This window comes from Thermobia domestica, chromosome 4 (genome assembly GCF_964235325.1).
Source record: "Thermobia domestica chromosome 4, izTheDome1.hap1.1, whole genome shotgun sequence".
In the NCBI taxonomy this organism is placed as follows: domain Eukaryota; kingdom Metazoa; phylum Arthropoda; class Insecta; order Zygentoma; family Lepismatidae; genus Thermobia; species Thermobia domestica.
This window is the reverse complement of record NC_137457.1, coordinates 28,535,857-28,558,939: the sequence shown is the minus strand read 5'-3', so window position 1 is coordinate 28,558,939 and position 23,083 is coordinate 28,535,857.

Genomic DNA, 23,083 nt, shown 5'->3' with positions numbered 1-23,083 from the left:
TGGACGGACACATGGGTAGATAAAGCAAATAGATAAAGGAGTTTGAATCGACCTTTGGAGAGACAGCTTAAATATATAAAGGAGTTTGGATGGACACATGGACAGACAAGGTAAATATATAAAGGAGTTTGGACGGACACATGGGCAGATAAGGTAAATATATAAAGGAGTTTGGACGGGCACATGGGCAGATAAGGTAAATATATAAAGGAGTTTGGACGGACACATGGGCAGATAAGGTAAATATATAAAGAAGTTTGAATCGACCCATGGACAGAGAGGGTAAATATACAGGGTGCGGAAAAAGTCCCGAAATGGTCCAATATCTCGCGAAATATGCAGATCATCAAGACAAAAACACATGTTAAATAGTTTTAGATAAGCTATCCAATGATAACCAAACGTAACTCCCTATCCCGACCCTTTTCGGGGGTAACTTTAAAATTTTAAATGGGAATCCACATTTCTTTTTGCACATTTGGAATCTCAAAAAAAGGGACAGTGATGATTTACCTAGAATTGAAAACTGTCTTTACGGATGGCGCTTGAATCGACACACACAGAAAAGTGGGTGGGTGGGAGGTACCAAAACAACATGAAAAGACGCACTGTCTGTTCTGTATTCTGTGGCCATAGAGTTAGCACAGTGGGCTGCGAAGTCCGAGGTCCTGGGTTCGATCCCCGCGCAAGGCAGTCTTTTTTCCCAAATAAGTCCATACGTTTTAACTGTATAATTGGCAGGGCTACTTTATTCAAGTTACATACAATACAAATTTCGATAATTGTTTTGCAAACTTGCTTTGTGGAGTGGTTTTTAGTAATAGAGTTATATTTCATAAGGATATCTACAACAAAAAGGAACCATTTTTGTCGCAATTTGTATTTTCTTGCAAGTTATTAAATTATGGACAAACACATTATTTTCATCGAAATTAAAATGTATGAATTCATTATTTGGGTACAATAAATACACTAAAAATGTTGCTTTGCGCGGGAACTGAACTCAGGACCTCTGACTCCGCAGCTCAATATGCTGACCATGCACTGTAAAAATTCGGTGTGGTATTTCAACGACATGTCTATGTGTTAACACGATTGTGTTAAAATATAACACAAACAGGTGGTTAGACCAATTCACTCCCCATTTGGAGTTGTGTGTTCAAATGCCGGTAGTTGAAATGACACACAGCCTGTATGTTAAATTAACACAAGTGTAGAATCTTCGGTGTTGTTTTCTGCGTGATTGCGAAACATGTTGGGCATCTAATTATAAAGGCTTATGTACTGAAGCTACGTGCAAACTGCGCGATGTGCTTTCAATTGATTTACATAATGTTTCTGGAGAAATATGGCAACAGCGAGAAACACCGTGTTACTGTGTCAGTTCTACACTGCACAAGAGCTCACAAGTCAACATCAGGGACTATGTTTAAAAAATGGCGGAAAAGAGTTGAGTTGATTTTAGTTTAGCGTCCCTTTCAGCAGCGAGGCTATATGAGACGTGGACCTACTGATTAACGTGGAATCCGAACCACATGAGCTCCCGCCGGGAATCGAACCCAGATCTCCCACGCCACAGGCGCGTACGCTAACCGCTTAGCCACGGAGGAGCTCAAAATGGCGGAAAAGAAGTAGAAGCAGGATTGACGAGGGAACCTATCCAAGTGCGACTCTGACTTCGAGTCGAGACTATGGTCGTTGGATACCTTGTCCCAAAAGAACATAACACGAAAAGTGATACATCCTCGATCGCAACCGTTGCAGAGATATAAGCGTGAAAAGTTCGAAATTGAGCTCCATACTATACATTACAAAGTCAGCTTCCGGGTCAGATTTGGCGGAAACGGTCAGGTAAGGAAACTCAGCGAATACATATCAAAGTAGTGTTGGGAGCCCACCACCTTTTGAATGAAAAAAAATGTTGCCCCCGGGGCACTCGCAGGGTCCCAGGCGGGGTCCAACTCAAAATTGGCAAATGGAACCGGGGGTCAAGTAGCATATTGTATGAAAGCTAGTGTTAAATAAAAGAAGATAGAACAAATCTCAACTCTCTATGATGACCCTGTGCAAACGGGCAACTGGTCAAAATGTCAATACAACCTACATCAGAAAATATATGGCCACTCTTCTAAATCCGTTAAGTTGTGACAATAACAAGACAGAAAAACACGTTTAAAAGTGCAAGGTATTGAAGTTAAACAAATTGTTGCAGAGTCTCTCACAGTGGCCATATATTTTCTGATGTAGATTGTATTGACATTTTGACCAGTTGCCCGTTTGCACAGGGTCATCATAGAGAGTTAAGATTTGTTCTATCTTCTTTTATTTAACACTAGCTTTCATACAATATGCTACTTGACCCCCGGTTCCATTTGCCAATTTGAGTTGGACCCCGCCTGGGACCCTGCGAGTGCCCCGGGGGCAACATTTTTTTCATTCAAAAGGTGGTGGGCTCCCAACACTACTTTGATATGTATTCGCTGAGTTTCCTTACCTGACCGTTTCCGCCAAATCTGACCCGGAAGCTGACTTTGTAATGTATAGTATGGAGCTCAATTTCGAACTTTTCACGCTTATATCTCTGCAACGGTTGCGATCGAGGATGTATCACTTTTCGTGTTATGTTCTTTTGGGACAAGGTATCCAACGACCATAGTCTCGACTCGAAGTTAGAGTCTCACTTGGATAGGGTCCCTCGTGAGAGGCAAACATACTATAAGGATATAGGTAAGAGTTTCCTATCATTCTTGAACAAGATATTGGTGAAGGTTGTGTTTCGCATCATTAAGAAATACTTCGCAATAAATGTTGGGGAGGACGACAAAAAAGTTTAATAAAATTTTCTAAATGAAGTGTTTTGTAGTTTACTATTCTTATTTTAAACTTAAAATTTTCAGTGATTGTAAGCATGCACACCATAAGCTTTTCCAACACAGAAGAATAGTTACATCAACACCGCACACGGAGTTTTTTAACACCGAAATAACGTGTCCTAGTAACACAGAAGTGGAGTCGAATAACACCAAAAGCAGTGTTAATCTGCTGGTCTGACCTTGAATTTTAACATAGAGAGTGTTGAATTAACACCAAAACCTTGTTACTTATACGGCTTTGACCTTGAATTATGACACGGATTGTATGTTAAAGTAATAAGGGTATGATATAGAAATAACACAAGACTGTGTTACACTGATACTTGACATGGTGTAATATTAACACTAAATAATTAACACACTGCACACTGGGTACTTTACAGTACTGTAACGATGAACAAAATTAAAAGAACTTATTTCAACATTAATTTTTCTTTTATTAGTGTCTCGTACATTTTCCCACTAACTTATGTGCTCATTTCGCAGGGCACTTTGACAACAACGTCAGTAAAGGAAAGTAATTGCCAAAGAAATAGCACTAACGGAATTTTTCATAAATGCTTAACAAACAAACAAACAAATTCTTGACAATGAAACAGAGCAAAGAAAGAGCTTCTCTTTCCTGAACGTTAATTAAAATGAGTGCAGTGGTTTTGTGTTTGTGTGCACTCGACGTGAAAGAATAAAGGATATTGCATTTTGTGAACTCGGAGAGGCGTCATCTTTGATTCTATTTTATTTATACCCCCCTGGTGCCATCCTGTGCTTTGGAGAGACTTCTGCCTGGAGAAATAGAACACACTGTATGACGAATATCATTTCGGAAGATAGAGCAAACAAAAAAGATTTGTTACCTATTCCCTTTGGTTATAATCTGTCTGAGTGAACAACAGTAGCTACAGAGGTACAGAATATTTATAAAGAACATCCACTGTTTTTCTCTTGTTCAGTCTAGTCTTACGAACAATCTGCGGTGCGTTTAGAAATCACATACCTAAATCGAATGTAAGAAATGAAACACACTACACGGAAAGGAAATAAATTGTTCTTTCTAATTTTCACAATAATGTTAGAGAAATCTTTTTGAAGTTTAGCAGATAGAAAGTAGAATAAACAAGTACCAAACAAAACTTAATGGGCCTTATGCAGAGTCGTTTTGTCAAGTGATTAGTGCCATATTAAAGAGGTCGACTAACATATGTTTCCTGCAGTAGTCAGGCCTTTAGTATGACGCTAACCATACGCCAAAACGACTCTGCATAAGGCGGAATATTTCTAAGCAAAATTGTAAACTGCTAAAAGAAATGTGTTGTGGTAACGAGCTGCTGGTGAGCGTCGCTGCTGTATAAACAAAGGACAGGTAACTTGCACTTTGAGTACCACTCTAACTTAACGTAACTTTCCTGTTTCATTATATGAACGTCTCTTAAACGTACACTAGCTGAACGTAGCCTTCCTGTTTCAATATACAAGCGTCTTTTGAACATACACTCGAGCTTAACGTAACTCCTGTTCTATTATATAAGCGTCTCTTGAACGTACACTCTAGCTTTCCTGTTTCATTTCATAAATGTCTCTTGAACGTACGCTCTAGCTTAACTTAACTTTCCTCTTTTATTATATAAATGTCTCTTGAACATACACTCTAGCTTAACGTAACTTCCCTGCTTTATTATGACTCTAGCTTAACGTAACTTCCCTGCTTTATTATGTAAATGTCTCTTGAACGCACACTATCTTAATGTTATTTACCTGTCTACTTATATGAACGTTTCCCGGAAGTTTATGCGGTTCGTATCCCATGTTAAGCAGTAGATCGAGGTCTCATATAGCTTCGGTGCTGAAAGGGACGCTAAACTGAAATCCAAATCCAAAATCCTAGTTATTATGAACATCTTCAATAAACTACTCTAACTTAACTTTCCCGGTTAATAACATTAACGTCTTGAACATTCTACTCTACTTTAATATAACTTTTTATTAATTATAAATATCTTGAACATGGTACTCTAACTTAACGCTTAACTCTAATACAAACGCTAGAATGTGCTGCTATAAGTTGATGTTCCTTCTTTCTAACCACATAAAGTTTTGAATGTGCCACTTCTGGTTAGCTAACTTCCCATTTTAATTGTACAGTATTAACATTCTGAATGTGTCACTCCAACTTCCATTTCTAATTACAAAAAACATCTTGAATATGTTATTTTAATGTAATTTCTCTGTTTTAGTACATATAAGGGTGTCATGAATATCCCACTGTAACTTCCATGTTCATGAAGCATCATGTTATATTAAGCTTTCCTTTTCAACTTAAATAATAGACTTAAGTGTAGAGATACAGTTAGTCTAGTGGTTATAGGGTTGAACTCACATCAACCTGGTCCAGGGTTTGATCCCCGGCCAGTGATTCTCAATTTTCGGCGTCTACCTAGCATCGTGAGGCAAATTGTGGAGTCATTTGAATGAAAGACACGACGTCCATTAGGTCTGGAAAGCTCCCGATATGGTGGTTAGTGACAAGGTGACGCAGCGCTAGTTCAGCCAGTCGTTGATAGATGGCGTTGGAGCGGCTCAGGCCCTCAAATGGGTTGTTGCGCCAAGTGGTTTCGTTTAATAGACAAGAGATAAATTCACTCGTTTAATAGACAAGAGATAAATTCACTCGTTTAATAGACAAGAGATAAATTCACTCGTTTAATAGACAAGAGGTAAATTCACTCGTTTAATAGACAAGAGATAAATTCACTCGTTTAATAGACAAGAGATAAATTCACTCGTTTAATAGACAAGAGATAAATTCACTCGTTTAATAGACAAGAGATAAATTCACTCGTTTAATAGACAAGAGATAAATTCACTCGTTTAATAGACAAGAGATAAATTCACTCGTTTAATAGACAAGAGATAAATTCACTCGTTTAATAGACAAGAGATAAATTCACTCGTTTAATAGACAAGAGATAAATTCACTCGTTTAATAGACAAGAGATAAATTCACTCGTTTAATAGACAAGAGATAAATTCACTCGTTTAATAGACAAGAGATAAATTCACTCGTTTAATAGACAAGAGATAAATTCACTCGTTTAATAGACAAGAGATAAATTCACTCGTTTAATAGACAAGAGATAAATTCACTCGTTTAATAGACAAGAGATAAATTCAATCCCAAAATCCTTGATTCGGAAGCCTCTAAAAAAAAGTCAAGTTTCGTGAAACAAACAGCATATGTATTCGGAATGATATGCAGAATGATAAAAGCGAACGAAGAGATGCTTCAGTAATCAGAATAGATAATGCTTTTACAATTGAATAATCCGTTATTAACGTATAAAAACAACAGTCTTTGTTCAGCGACTATTAGAATGGCAAATGTCAACAAATATTATTGGAACAGTTATTCAGCTAGCTAATTTCGAATTTTTGTTCGGGTAACGAGTTTTTAAAATTAATCAAATAATGAATATTTGAGTAATAAAATATTAAGCTTTCTTATGACTACTCGGATAGTTTCCTCAAATAGTAACATAACTTTCCTGTTTCATTATATAAACGTTCTTGAATGTACACTCTAGCTTAACGTAACTTTCCTGTTTCATTATATAAACATATCTTGAACGTACACTCTAGCTTAATATCTTAACGTAACTTTCCTGTTTTATTATATAAACGTCTCTTGATCGTACGCTCTAGTTTAATAGCTTAACGTAACTTTCCTGTTTCATTATATAAACATATTTTGAAAGAACATTCTAGCTTAACTGAACTTTCCTGTTTCATTATATATAAACTTCTATTGAACGTACACTCTACCTTAATGTAATATACCTTTCTACTTATATGAACGCTTCCTGGGTGTCTTTTGGTTCGTATCCTATGCTAAGCCTCATATAGTCTCATAATATAGCCTCGGTGCAGAAAGCGATGCTGAACTGAGTTATCAGACGGATTGTACTGCTCTGAGTTAAAAAAAGAAAAAACTGATGATCGGAAAAGAAAATTACAAAGCCTATTATGGCTTATGTGTAAGACATAGCTGAAAGATTAACATACTTGATAGTAGAGGGCGCTCAGCACTAGCCCTCGATGTAATCACGTTTCTTTTCGAGCACTTGTCACACCTGTAGATGAGATTTACCCTACCGATTGCTCAGAAATCCGTGTTAAGTTCTTGTGACACAGACAGTGGTTTTGACATAATTACATTTCAGATTATGGGTCAGTCATGTTCTGCTTTAGAGCAGGAAAATTTGAAAGTCACTGGGAGCTAGATTAGGGGTGTAGGGGGAATGCTCGAATCGTTCCCAGTGTTAACGCTGAATACACTCAGCAGTTTTTTTGGTGCTGAATGGGGTCTCGCATTATCATCCAGAAGAATCACGCCATGGCGGAGAAGACTAAGATGTTGTTTTAACGCCTGGTACGTCTCAGAATATAGTGCAAAAAACTTTCGTGACGAAGGAATTATTTGAATTTCTTCGTTCGTGGAAAATATCCGTGGTTCCATTTCGTTAATGGAATTAATAGATGCGATATTGTTTTCTCTCTAGTCACTACCCTGTGATGAAAATCGTTCTCCTCCATTGCGTAACGCTGCAGAATATTTAGTGACTTTAGGCATTTTAATTGTCTTGTGGTTTTTGGATAGTGACCGTGGCACTCATTTTGCGCACATTTTTCTGTGGTTAAGGACACCATACCATATTGTAGTCCCAGCTCAGCTGATATTGAGCGTAATGTTCTTCTGTCTACACGAACATAGTTTACGTCAGTGGTTGAAGTACTGGGGTTACCGTTGTGTCCATGGTTGTTATTAACAATACTGATACGTTCTTCTTTGAAGGTACGACACCATTCTGCTGCCTTGAAGTTGAGCCCTGTCCATGCACCTCCATAGTCTGCCTATGAATGTCAACAGGTATAGTGTTTTCAGTCCACAGAAACCGCACTACAGACCTCACTTCCATTCTTCATCAATTTTCCAGACGAATCACCGTGTCATATGTCCGCTTCTCGAGTATACATGGTCAGAATCGAATGACCTCAAATCTACAGCAAGACAAACATGTTATTAGTCTACAAAATAAATTTTCAGTAAGTCATGATGAATAACACGTATGCTTTATAACGTTTTTCTTTTCGACCATCCCACGTAACGGATAGCACTGATAACACTTTACTATAAACCCTATAACAACAGTAACTATCTTAGGAAATATTCCCTTTGAGTCTTTTGTACTATCACTTATGTTAATAGCTGCCCTTTCCTCAACTCTTAGTTTGAATCTTCTGCAAGGGCGCCGATTTCTCTGTAAATTTGGGGGGCCATTCAGATGCAGAAGGTATATATATGAAGAGTTTAAGACAAATTGCACTAAAATTATGCCAAATATTGCATATTCATAAATACAATAGGGGGACCCACATGAGCTTTGGGGTTGCCCGGGTCCCCTCGGCCCCCCAGGATCGGCGCCCTTGATCTTCTGTGACGAAGTAAGTTATAACACAAAATACTATTTACTCAAATAAGGATATAAACCAGAGCTTACGCGACATTCCTTGTGCGATAACCGTATATGCGTCATTAGTTACTTAGAGATTAAATTTATCTTTTAATACTGCATGAAGCAATGTGACATGACTTTTCGTATGCCAAAACTCTTTTGTGCACCATTAGTAACTTACAGGATTGAGAATTGCTTGAAGCGATGGATCGTGACGTTACTTCATAACATGTATTACTTATAATCCATGAGAGTCTGGGATGCACAACATCATATACGTGGGTTTTCTTGGAGTCATCTCGGTTCCTCCCACATCCTCATTCTACCAATTCTTTCATAATCATTGAGTCATTCATCATCCTTCTCCCTTAGCCTAAGAGCGTAATCGTACGACGTTAAACATAAATTTAATGTTTTTGTTACGTTCATTGTTGTAATGGCCTTTTTTGTTAGATTAGTCACGGTTCGCCACTCTTAAATTGGGAATATTTAATGCGTAGAAAATTTCAGGTCTGTCAGTTCTGTTTTTATACGTGGTTTTGACACACAAAAGGTTATTCACATGTTGTAGATAACATCTTACGTTTTGAAGGGAGAATATTTTTTATGTATTTTTCCTTGAAGAGGGAAAAATAAAATCTCCGATCTCGTATTAGGATTTCTTTTTTGGAGGGTGCTTCGTACCAATAAAAACATAAGTAGAATCGAGAGAATATCCACTCGAAGCTGTCAGGAAGAATTTTTCAGAGCCAAACGCAGAAGGGAACAGAGGCGGAAAGAGGTGAAAACGTGCTGGGTGGACGCTGAGGAGAAAATTGGGGCTAAGTGAGGGGCAAGGGGGGTTGGACATTAGAGACCGCGCGCGTTCCTCGTCGACGTTCCAAGTTATTGGATTTCTCGAAGCTAAATCGTGGACAGCATTTCTTTGTGGTCGTCTGCAAACCGCTCCCTTTGGTTGCTAACGGACGAAGGAGGGTAGTTCGGCATGCATTGAAACCAATAATCTTTCATTTCGTTCCTGTATGATATGTTTGATATGCTTTGTGTGTGAATTCCTTTGATAAATCTATTTTCTTTAGTGCAGTGATGGTCAAATGGCAACCCGCGGGCCAGATACGAGTCGTGAGTGTGCTAATCTAGCCCGCGAATAATTTTAAAAATGTTTTTGTTCTTTTTAAAGAGTTTAGTTTACCAACCAAAACTGCTTTATGCAATGTTTTTCAAAACAACATCGACAACGTTTGGAAAGTGATTCCTGATACCAAGATAAAACAAGAACTATAGACCAACCTGGATGCGCAAATGCTTCCTTTCGGAATTATAGGCTGCCGAAAACATAAAAAAATGAACTTTAAAGGTCCATAGCTCCAAAGCTCCTTTAAAGGTCCATAGTCAGGTCAAGACTTCACTTAAGAACTAATATCTGCCTTATCCAAAAATCAATGTTTCAGAATCCTAAGATACTTCTTCAACCATTTTTAGAGGGAGTATGGCTACGGGTATATAATTTGAAGTACTCACTAACTACGTCTATAAAAAACTATTGCAGAAGTACTGCAGGATTCTGAAACATGGATATTTGGATAGGACACATACTAGTTCCTAAGTGAAGTCTTGACTCGACCACGGTAGATCTCATAGTATTAAAGGTATGGATCTTTAAAGATTTTTTTTTCATGTTTTCGGCAGCTTATAGGGGAGGTCAGTTGAATGTGAGCACAGTTAATGAAAATACTAATATATCTCAAAAATGATGTTTTACAAAAAGTAAAAAATCTCACCAAAAGAAAGCCTAATCTTTTTTCTATAAATCCTAAAAAGTGCAAGGTTATATACCTACTTTTGTTAGTGAGTAATAAACAGGTTAGTAAGGCAGATGCGCTGTGCTCATATTTTCCGTAGTACAAGGGTAATATGAGCACTTCGTAGGGCAAATATGAGCAGCATATCTTTTTTAATATTTTCACATAAAATACAAAGCAGATACAAAAAATACACAAAAGAAAAAAAATAAAACGTAAATTATTAGAATAACGAGCAAAAAATAGTTGCACATGCACGTTAAACACAGTTTATTTCAAGAGTCCTGTCTATTGGTTTGACGTAAATAACAAGGCACTAAATATGCTACAATAGTCACAAAGAAAGAACTCAGGACACTGAACGTTTTCACAAAGGACATGATACCACTTGGCACATATCACATACTTGATCCATTCTATCCTTTTAGAGTCTTTACTAAACTTTCCTTCACAAATATGGAAAATACTATCACTCTCCTCACACTGTGTGGATGAGCCTGTCCTCTTTCTTGGCGTAGCAATTCTGGTGTCTTCTTCAATAGAACTATTATTATCCACTTCTGCTTTAGATTTATTTAAGGGTGTCTTCTTGTTCACCTTTACAGTAAATTTTCCTCTTCAAGTGCCTTTGGACTGAAGCTTTGTTATTAATTGTCTTCATGTAAGTTCTCGTGCTTTTCATCTATGTCTTGCTTTTTTGTTGCATTGCCTCTGAATAGTAGGCAGAGGGGGAAAAAATGATTTGACAATTTTCTGCGGTGTTTGAGGAACTTGTTTAATAGTGTTTCCCGAGGCACTTGATGGTCCAGGGTGAGGTTCAGTATTTGCGAAACTGACAAGTTCTTGGCCTGTTGATGTATTTGTTGGCTATGTGTGCACCATAGCAACATTAGGTAGTATAGAAGAGCTTGTTGAGTCATTATTACCAGAAGATGACCTTAAAGTGTCTTGAGAATGAATCGGGAGAATAAAGTATCGGGATAATAATTCTCTGCAATATAAGCGTAATCAGGAATAGCATGTACATCTACTGGCCACAGTCCAGTTGCTTTAAATACACTCGAAGCAACTGCAACAATAGCGATCATTTTAGAAAATTCTAATTTGATAAATCCCCTGCTGTTATGAACTTGAAGATTGTACAATTTATATAATCAATGTTATTGCAAATTATTTCATACTATTTGTCATATGTTATACTATTTCTCTGCAAAAGCTCCTCATGTTCATTTTTCTCACTACTTTCAAAAAATGTGCGTGCCCATACTAAACTGAATTCAAAAGCTCATATTTCACCTACTTCTAATGATATTTTAACGTGTTGTAGTTGGCAACTCTGTTTATAAAAAATAAGTGTAAAGAAGATTGGCATTGTGTTCCTAGACAGAACTGACTATAAATGCAGCGAAAGAACTTAGGCTCCTCTCTGCAAACTCATGAAACTCCAAACAATGCTAACAACTTCGTTGTTTTCCTCTTGCGCAAGGAATGTGTGCGCGGTGTGAGTTTAAGCTTCGTGCTGCTCATATTTCCGGACTGCTCATATTAAACTGACTTCCCCTAACTCCGAAAGGAAGTCACGTTGGTCTATACTTTTTGTCTTATCTTGGTATCAGGAATCACTTCTCAAACGTTGTCGGTGTTGTTTTTGAAACACCTTGTATATTTACTGTCAATCTGTTTGTTCTTCCGCTCGGGAGATTAAAAAATCTCAAGAATTAGATGGATCATCATGGAATTTGGTTAGGTTGTAAAAGTTTAGAATTTAGTTCGTTGAAACAGATGGTATTGAAACCACATGGGAACCGTTTCGGGTTTCATTTTAATCATTATAGAGCAAAAATGGTAACAGAAAGGAAGAAGCAGTTTCCTGCAATCATTAAGCATATGAAGAATATACTTCATCTCGATCCTTAAATCTCTACTAAAGCCGGAAGTGGTAGAAATCTACTACATCTTCCGGTTTCAATATTGATCTATAACGTGCCCCACATAAAAGCAGAAAATTTGGATTTTCTACAATAAGAGCGATTGTATGTGCAATAATGTGTGTTATGTGCAGTTGTATAGTTTTGTGCTGTTCCATTATGTATATTACGTATGTGTACCCAGATGTTCCAAGACATTAACACAGTTTTCGGTGATCACGAATGAACATGGCAACAAGACGGTGCTAAGGCCCATACAGCAATCGATACTGTGACATGGATAAGAATTAATACTCCTGACTTCATCGAACCTAACGACTGGCCATCTAAAAGTCCAGATCTCAACGTGATGGGTTATTGCATTTGGGGTATACTGCTACGGAAGGTTCAAGAACACAGGAGAGCCATCACAAACACTGATGGCCTGAAAGCTGTACTGACAGACGCCTGGAACAACGTTACACTTCAAACTATCCAGAATGCCACCGGAAATTGGTTACAACGTCTACGCCGCTGTGTGGAAGCCAAACGGAATCATTTTGAGCACTTGCATTGATTATGAACATTCAAGTGACAGTGTCAGTAAAATATAAATGAAAATACGTGTGTCCACCTCATATTACAGAATCTACAATAAATTTCCTGGTTTTTTGTGGGGCACCCTGTAGTACACAGAGTAAAAACGATCCGAGATAGCTAAAAGCATGGAAGTTTGCCGGAATCGTAATACTGCAAACTATGGATGCGTCAAAATATCAATTAATACTTTCGACAAAGTGTATACATTCCACTATCTAGGATCAGTGTTAGGAGACCAAACCTATATCCACGAAGAAATCAAATGTCGACTGAAAGCAGGAAATCCATGTTATTATTCAGTTCAAAATCTTTTGTCGTCGCGAATTCTGTCGAGTAATTTGAAGCTTAAAATAAAACGATAATCATGCATATTGTGCTGTACGGTTGCGAAACATGGTCGCTTGCTCTGAGGGAAGAATGTAGACTTAAAGTATTTGACAAAAAATCTTGAGACGAATAGATATTCAGACCCAAGAAAAATGGGAAGCGAGAATGGCAGAAACTTCATAACGAAGAACTGCATAATTTATACCGTTTATCAGACATTGTTAGAGCCATCAAGCTTAGGAGGCTCAGGTGGGAGTTGATGTAGCCAGAATAGAAAAAAGTAGGAACTCTTTGAAAGTTTAAACTGGAAGACCAATTGGAAAACAACCATTAGGAAGATCTAGACGCACATGGGAGGATAATATTAAGATAGATCTCGCAGAAACAGGGATACAAAGTAGAAACTGGATCCAGTTGGCTAAGGACAGAAGTCAATGGAAAGGTTTTGTGAACGCGTCATTGAATCTTCGAGTTCCATACGACATAGGGTTAGTTAGTTAGCGAAAAGTCGCTTTCCGAAATCGATTTAACGGTCTAAGAATTTGTACCGTCTTCTTTCTTAAACCGGAGATTGTAGAAATCAGTCACTTCCGGTTTTAACGTTAAACGTTAATAGATAACGGGAAGGGGTTTTCTCAATCAATTAAACGTCCTTATAATGTATTCCATCTCTACTCTAATCTCTCTACTAAAGCCGAATGTGGTAGAAATCCTACTACTACTTCCGGTTTCAATAACCATACGATAATTATTGAAAAAATACCACACCATAAAACCAAACTGCTTGATGTGGTGTACACATGACACTGTTACTTGTTTTAACTCCACATATAACAGAAAGACCATAGCTTGCCATCATAACATACTTCAATGGAGACTTAATTTTTAATTGTAAAACGAACTGTTTCTATAATCTTTAGGTTACTGAAGCCATATTGCAAGATAAGGCAGTTGCATAGATTAGAACAAAATTAGTGGCAACACTTCTCACGTAAGAGGACTGTGTCGCACTCGAGTTCTGTATAGCTGATAAGGGGATTGAGGCGATAAAGTGTGCGAGTGGTAAGGACTGTTTGTTATTCAGTTAATAGCTGATAAGGGGATTGAGGCGATAAAGTGTGCGAGTGGTAAGGACTGTTTGTTATTCAGTTAAAAGCTGATAAGGTGATTGAGGCGATAAAGTGTGGCGAGTGGTAAGGACTGTTTGTTATTCAGTTAACCGCTGATAAGGGGATTGAAGCGATAAAGTGTGGCGAGTGGTAAGGACTGTTTGTTATTCAGTTAATAGCTGATAAGGGGATTGAGGCGATAAAGTGTGCGAGTGGTAAGGACTGTTTGTTATTCAGTTAAAAGCCGATAAAGTGATTGAATCGATAAAGTGTGGCGAGTGGTAAGGACTGTTTGTTATTCAGTTAATAGCTGATAAGGGGATTGAGGCGATAAAGTGTGCGAGTGGTAAGGACTGTTTGTTATTCAGTTAAAAGCCGATAAAGTGATTGAATCGATAAAGTGTGGCGAGTGGTAAGGACTGTTTGTTATTCAGTTAAAAGCTGATAAGGTGATTGAAGCGATAAAGTGTGGCGAGTGGTAAGGACTGTTTGTTATTCAGTTAAAAGCCGATAAAGTGATTGAATCGATAAAGTGTGGCGAGTGGTAATGACTGTTTGTTATTCAGTTAAAAGCAGTAGTGCCGTTAAGTACAAGAGAAAAGTCAAAGTACCGTACCAATACTATGTTTCGGGAAGACGAACAACGTGCGTGAATCAAGATTGAAGTGCCACTTAGCCGCAGTGCACAACAATGTTTTCAGGAACTTCGTGACTACCAGTACCGGATTTACGTATAAGCTAAACAAGCTATATCTCTGGGCCTCACTCGCTTGGTGGCCCAAAAAGATTTAAGAAAAAACTGATTGTAATGTAATTTCCAAATAACAAGAAAAAGCAAATAAGATAAAACGCACATACAACAATGGTCTTTTGTAGACTTTTATGAAGCAAGTAATATGGTACTATTTCTCAGCTCCACTTGTAATGAGGCCTCTGTTACCCTAGAGACCTGCACTGGCCGAATTTTTCTGCTCGAGCCCAATCCAGCCCGAATGTACCTAGGCCCGGCCCACCCTGGGCCCGTAAAGTTTTGGAGATTTTCGGCCTGAGCTCGGCCCGGGCCTAATAAATTTTATAAGTTTTTGGCCCGACCCCGGTCCGATAATTTTTTAAACAAATTAGCTCGAGCCCCAATCTTTCTCAAAATTTAGTATTCAACTTGACCTAACCCTCAGAAACATTTTCTAAACTCTGGTTCACAACCTGACGCTTCCCTCCCGAATGGTACCATTACCTCCTAGAACTTTGCCTGTCATCGAGAGGAGAAAAACTCCATTTCCTGTAACAAAAATCTAACTTAATTGATTTTTAGCATAAAGTGAAGATGGCAATATTGTGTAGCGACAGGCAAAACATTCCCACCCCTTCTTTATATATTTTGAGTTCAGTGAAGGTCAAGGTCAGAGCTCAATTTACCGCATAATGCCTGCAATCCTCTTATAGTGAAAGTGGAGCCGCTAAGCAACAAAAACTGTAAATAACTATTGCATTCTTTGTAACATTTTTCACGGGTACACTTCTTCAACGTTTGGCCTTATTCCAATTATCGTTTAACGAAAGTCAATAATTATTAAAGAATTGCAATTAATCGGTCCCAGCGCAGCCCGACCTGAAGAGAAATCAGTGTTGGCCCGCGGGCCGGGCCGGGCTTCGGGCCGAGCCTGGCCTGTGCAAGTCTCTGTTACCCAACCCTGCTTAAAATGGAGCCACCGTTTCCCAGCCTTGCTTGTAATAGGCCCCTGTTTCCATGTAGATATCAATTAGATCCATAAATTAAAATATACCATATATTTACAACGATAGTGTGTATTTTTGTTTGTACTTCCAAATATTGTTTCTGTTTACTGGCAAAAAGGGCTATTTAAAAGGCACAAACTATTAAGAAGAAGAAGAAGAACAAAATATATGAAGAAATAATTTAAATATTTGTATTATACAAGGACCTTATAAAATAGAGGATCTTGAAGCCATACTTCACAGCTTCACCATCCCTACTCTGCCCACTCCGCCCAATAAAATCGCAATGTTTTGAGCCAATAATCATGGTGGAAACGAAAGTAACCAATCAGACGATGGCGGAAACGAGAGTAGCCAATCAGACGTGTCTATGCTCGTTTTTTTTTTTTTTTTTTTTTTTTTTGGCTTCATTGATTTAATAGGATGAAGATACATATGGGCAGATCCTCTATTTATAACATTCTTGGTATTATATAGAAATATTTCTTATTTTCGTTGCTACGGCAACTTGTTTATCTGTTTGATGTCGTTGATATGGTAATGTAGAAAGATATAGAACGAAGAACCATATTGTTATAATTGGATGTATATTATTTTAATGTGACAAATAAGGTATATGTGGAATAATATATAATCTAAAACTGCATAACTGAGGTGCAATTCATTTGTGATCTCGTGAACTTTATTTGAATCAAGGAAAGTAACGAAGAAATAACGTTACATATTCAAACCTAAAAAACGGCGACATTTTGTCGCTGAAAAAGAAAGCTTGACGTATAAAGGGCCCCTTTTAATAGCTTAGGGATCCATCAAATCTAAATCCGGCACTGGTGACGACATTTTTGCCAAAATGAAGGATATACTTCGTGCAAAGAGCTCGATACAAGACAAGCCATCGTCCGTGCCATATTGCGATTTCTCCGAGATATCGACAGAGATTGACGGACTGGAGATGTATGACGCCTTCCACACGTGTGATAGAAGGTGATAGAGATAAGAGACGATTACATTGAAGAAATATAACAGCTTTTCTGTGCATAAAACCAAATACGAATTAGGGGGATGCGGTGGGGGGTCCCTGGTTCGATCCCAGCTCGCGCCGTATGGACTTTGTGATGGGTAAACACCGTGCTCGTGGGTTTTCTCGGGTTCTCCCGTTTCCTCCCACTTTCTTCATTCCACCGTTTCGTTTGACGGCTAATGACCGTCTCCTTTAGCCTAACCGGCACAACAATGGGACTGAAACTCAAAGATTTCATTTTCAAATACGAATTATAACAATATCTTCATTACTTTTCATCCATCTCTTGTGGTATTTGTCAGATGTTTAGATAAAATGCGGTTTCATAGAGTTACTTTCAAGTGTTCGTATTTGGCTTAGACACATTAAACAAAAAGAAAGAAAAAAGAGCCAGGATTTAGCAAATATGTGACTTACGCACACTGAGCAACCTTCACCTCAGAGGGTTGGAGAGGTGAATCATGCATGGGAGATGGAAGATAGCTCCCCAGGCCCGTAGCCAGCCCAAAAATGTAGAGGGGGGCCTGGCAGAAGTTAGGGCGGCCCGATCCAATCATATTATAGTTCCTCACCATATTATAGTTCATTTGCAAGCCTGCCATGAAAATGTTAGGGGGGCCAGCAAAATTTTAGGGGGGCTGGCCCCCCTAGATCCCCTCTGGATACGGGCCTGTAGCTCCCCAAGTATGGTTCTTATTTTGTTTCGGTCTGTATTGCATTATACATAGGCTAGCACTGCCTTCGTGAGTTTATTTATCTTCTACACGAACACTACACATTGTTCAGGCATAAAAGATGTGACTAACATAAACATGCATCTCGAAATTACCATTAGCTTGAGTTGAGTTGTTGATTTTAACGTCCCTTTCAGCAACGAGACTATATAAGACGGGACCTACTGATTAACCTGGAATCCGAATCACATGAGCTCCCACCGGGAATCGAACCCAAATTACCATTAGCATTTTACGTAAATGTGTACACCTCGTGAAGGAATTTGGTTTGTATGGCGTGATATTTTGTCAGGATCGAAACCGGAAGTGGTAGATTTCTACTACTTCTGGTTATAGTAGAGTGGTTAGGGGTGGATTGAATATGTTCTTGCATTGCACAAACAGTTTCTCGCTATCTATTACTAGTTTTACTGTATAGCGATCAACGTTGAAACCTGAACTGGTTGATTTCTGACATTTCCAGTTCAAATAGAGGATTAAGAGGTAAGAGGATTACCTTCTAGCAGAATGATCGTTGTTCACATGGGAATAATACGTTTGATTTTGGACATAAAGACACCAAAACTGTCATCACTCAACTTCGGACCCCAAAAAACTATGGATTCGACACTCATATCGGTCATATTCGATCATTTTTATATATGTCCCCCTCCCTCAAGTTGCGGATCTGAATCTGGATTTAAAAGGCATCAGAAGTGTTACTCTTCATCTCATCGACCCCGAAAACTATGGATTCCATATTAATATTGGTCATATCAAGGGAGGGGCTAAACCATATTTTGCCGTTTTATCCAGTGTAAAGCAGGATTGAAGCTAATTTTATCCAGTGTATACCTGAGCGTCAAGGGGGGGGGCTATAGCCCCTATAGCCCTCCCCTTGGATCCCCCACTGTATATATATATATATATATATATATATATATATATATATATATATATATATATATAGGGTGTTTCAAAACATCACCGACAACGTTTGGGAGGTGTTTCTTCCTAACACCAAGACAAGACGAAAAGTGTAGACCAACCTGGGTGCACAAATGCTTCCTTTTGGAGTTATAGGCTGTCGAAAACATGAACTTTAAAGATCTATAGCTCCAAAACTCTCTGACCTACCGGAGTCGGGTCAAGACTTCACTTAGGAATTAATATGTACGCATTCCGAATGTTTCAGAATCCTAAGGTACTCACGAAACAATTTTTATAGAGGGAGTTTGGCTACGGGCATATAACTGGAAGTACTCTGCAACTACCTCTATAAAAAATTGTTGCGGAAGTACCACAGGATTCTGAAACTTGGATAGGACACATACCAGTTCCTAAGTGAAATCTTGACCCGAGTACATTAGGTGCTATAGTTTTACGCTGTGGACCTTTTAAAGTTCATATATATATATATATATATATATATATATATATATATATATATATATATATATATATATATATATATATATATTCCCCTCCCCTTCGTTCTACCATAAAAGTGAAAAGAAAAACCATCCCAGGTCCGAACCTCATCTATGTTAAAACGTTGATCGAGGTCGGTCGGGTGTTTCAAGACTCATTAACTTACTTTCATTCGTATATATATATTTATTCTTAGAATGCTAAATAAATTACCCGAAAACCGCTTTTCACTATCTGTTATTGCTTTGGTCTATGCAGTGGCGTACCACACAAAACGTTGTAACTCGACTAACATTTGTACACTTTCTTAAAATAACTATAGTTGTGTAACAGAGAAATGATTGATGTAGTCTAAAGATTTAATTTTATCTTCTCACATGTACTCTTCTTTTCCTTATATAAAAAATTTAGTTCTATCAGATTTTCTGAGAATATATGTGGTAGTAATTAACAATTAGTTATCCTCTTCTTGTGTGCAAAATAGTACAGGTTTAACCCTTGCATTACCAACGGAGGTACTTTGTACCCACTACAGTATGTGTGTGTGTTTTGGTAATTACTCTTCCAATAGTTTCTTTAAAATTGTGAGAAAAAAAATATGTTATTGGCCAACATGTTTAGCTAAAGCGTATATATTATAGTAATGCAAATTGAATGTTAGCATGTCTCATAAATTAGCTTTTAAGTTGATGGGCAGAAAGTATCCCTCGCCAGCAGTGTGAGGATTCACACTACATAGACGTATTGCATGCCCCCCCTCCAGAATTAACTTTGGACCCCTCCCAACGAAAATTCTGAGTGCACTTCTGGGTTTATGTAAATCAATATGGAAACCATTTCCGGTTTGAATAGCGCCACCACTAACGAACTCAATCCCCCTCTGGTGCATGGGGTCCTTGGTTCGATATCCCATCTCGCGCCAAGTGAGCCTTGTGGCGGACTAACACCGTATATGTTGGTTTTCTCGGGGTTCTTCTCCCGTTTCCTTCCACTTTCTTCATTCCACCATTTCATTCATTTCTCATCATCACCGTCTCCTTTAGCCTAACCGGCCTAATCGTGGGACATAAAACTCAAAGATTTAATTTCATTTCATTTTTTAATTCTTAACTTTTTTCACCCTCTACATTTTATGAAAATTGATGGTTATCCATCAATTAGTTGTGGAGATTTTGTGTTTCCCGGATGGACTGATACGTAGAGTAAATATATAAGGGAGTTTTTGGTCACCAAACTCTTTGAAATGCAACAAAGAACTTGATATTAAAGAGTTATACAACAACAATGCGAAAGAATGAGTATAGTGGACAGCTCTTTTTCTTGTAGGTTGTTCGATTGTTGCGAGGATGGATTGACGGCCAGAGATATACTGTTATTGACTGTTAGCAACTCTCAGGGGAGATTAGTTCATGAAATCGGGTATTACTCAGAACAGCCACGTGATTCCTCCTGAGAGCCTATGTTTGGAGTTCCATAGAGTGAGGGGGAGGGATTTCTGGAGAAAGAGGGGGGTTCTTCTCTCCCTCTGTTCTTCTTCTTTACCAACAGACGTCATGTTTGCTCATCTGTTACCCTTGGGACGTGACCCGACCTGTTACCGACAAAGAGATACCTCATCTTCACGTTGTATGTAACCAATCAACAACGTTTGGTATAACATTCCCACATCTCTCTCTCGCTATCTCGTGAGTTTCTCTGCCATTATTTTAGTAGATATCCTCGCTTTCGTGTTTCATATTTCGAAAATTTCTCTTCTTCCTTCACTCAAGCGATGACGAACAGAGGTTTGTGTATACTTAGTGTTTTTTTTTTTCTGTTTCCCTCCGACGTTTCGTTGCTTTTGCTTATTGTTTTATGTGTGTGTTTTCAATTTTTTGATCTTCTCCTCATTTAAAATAAGACAGACAATTATTAAAAATTGTCTTTGCACTCGCATCAGTCAGTGTTGCTAGACCTTTCAACACTTTGAGATCTAGATGTTTATTCACTCACAGAGCCGTAGCTAGTGGGGGGGGGGAGGTGGGCGAGCGGGGCAGTCACCCTGGGCGCTGATAGCAAAAGGGCGACGAACGAGCAAGAAGAAAGGAAAAGTGTTAGAAATGTGTAAATGACGAATTGCCCCGAAAACGTATTGGCGCCCTATTAAATCAATATTGTTCGGTTTGCAAAGAAATAGTATTGCTACTTAGAAAAAAGTTATTATATACAAAGCCGGATTTAGGATTCTCTGAGGGGGGGGGGGGTGGACCAATAACTACTAGTACATTTGATTTAAATTGAGTTTTTAAAATACCTTTAGGCATCTGTGATGTGAATCAGGAATTCCTTTGGAAATGCTAAGTGTTAAACTATTGATTTTGCAAAACTCACTGCTAGCTTCTCGCTGTAGGTAGTGTATATTTACAACGAAGGGGGTTACATGTGCACCTCTGCGCCCTCCTAAATCCGGCCCTAATTATATATCATTTCTTAATGACGATATGATATACAAGGTGCGGAGTAATAACTTATAGTGTACGCAGGAGCGTTTTCAAAATCAAAAATGGTCAAAGTTTGAAATAAGTGTTTGTCGTTTTGATGGTGAAGAGTTTGCTTAGATAATGACATTTTTCTACCCAATCAAATTAATCATTACTGTGAGAATGAAGGCTTTGAGAAATTCGCAAAAAAAAAAAAAAAAAAAAAACCTAAATTATCGTTACACTTCACAAAATATTTTTTACCGTAAAAGAAACGTAATTAAAATGCTTATTGTCTAGTCACATTCAGAATAGAATTACAGAAGTTTACAATTACTACTGGAAATTAATGCTGTCACCCATTTTGAACATTTTAAAAGCACATAGTTTCTAATGTATTAAAGTTTCATTTCTTATCAATAGTACTAACGTTATAAATAGCTGTTTATTTCCGTAAGTGTTCTCCAAGTGGACTTATATACAACCAAAGGTAGTTTTGTCAAGTTTAGCAAAAAGTTGTTTGATTTTGAGTTTAACGCCCCTTTCAGCAGCGAGGCTATATGAGACGGGACCTACTGATTAACGTGGAATCCGAACCACATGAGCTCCCGCTCGAATCCGGGTCTCCCATACCAAAGGCGCGTACGCTAACCGCTTAGCCACGGAGGAGCTCTAAGTTTAACAAAAAAAAGTCCAAAGTAAGCCTCTTGAAAATAGCTCTTCTTTGTAAAACAATACATAATGATCGCTTTCGGCTGTTGCAATGGTCTGTCCAAGAAGCTTGATAAAAATTCGGCGTAGGTAGCTTAACAACAAAAGCGGCTTCTCTTAAATGTTAAAAATAGCTTAGTAAGGTGACTGTAGGGAGGCTCCAAATTCTACTTCACCCCGGGCGCCGAAATCTCTAAGTATGGTTCTGTTCATGATAGTCAGCTCTAGAAATGCAGCGTGTTTAGGCACATTACTCCAATTCTGAACTCGCTTTCCCCGTTATCCTCCAACTTTTAACTAACTTTTTCCTTTAATTTACAACTTTTTGTGCTATGTCTATTCGTTGCCGAATGGCTAATGTGCGTTAACGTTGACCATACAGTGTCGTACTTAGCGGTATTGATGTCCAATATGATCCATCAATTTAGAAATATAGGGTGTCCCACATGAAACCGGTACGTCTCTCGCACGAGATTCAAGTAACACCTTAACAACAACAATGACAATGAATAGATAATAGCAAAGTTAAACAGTTACCTGTTTATAAGAGATGCTGGAAGTGTACGCCATGGACATCCATGCATTGCTGACCTCGTTTGAGGACGTTACCAACAACAAATTGCAATTCTACAGGCGTGATATTAATTCCTCTAGTAATGTACCGTTTAAGATTGTCTATTGTGTGAGGATTGTCAGCATTCCTTGATGGAGCCACAAGTTGAGGTTGAGAATGTATTAAAGTTTCATCAGAATGATAGGTCTTAAGATGACATCACATTTTGAGGAGGTATGAATTTCAAATTGAGGTTGAGGAATGATGAGATTAAGGGCTTTGAGGTGGTCAAGTTGAAATTGACGAATCACGATATTTGGTTCCGTAAGATGG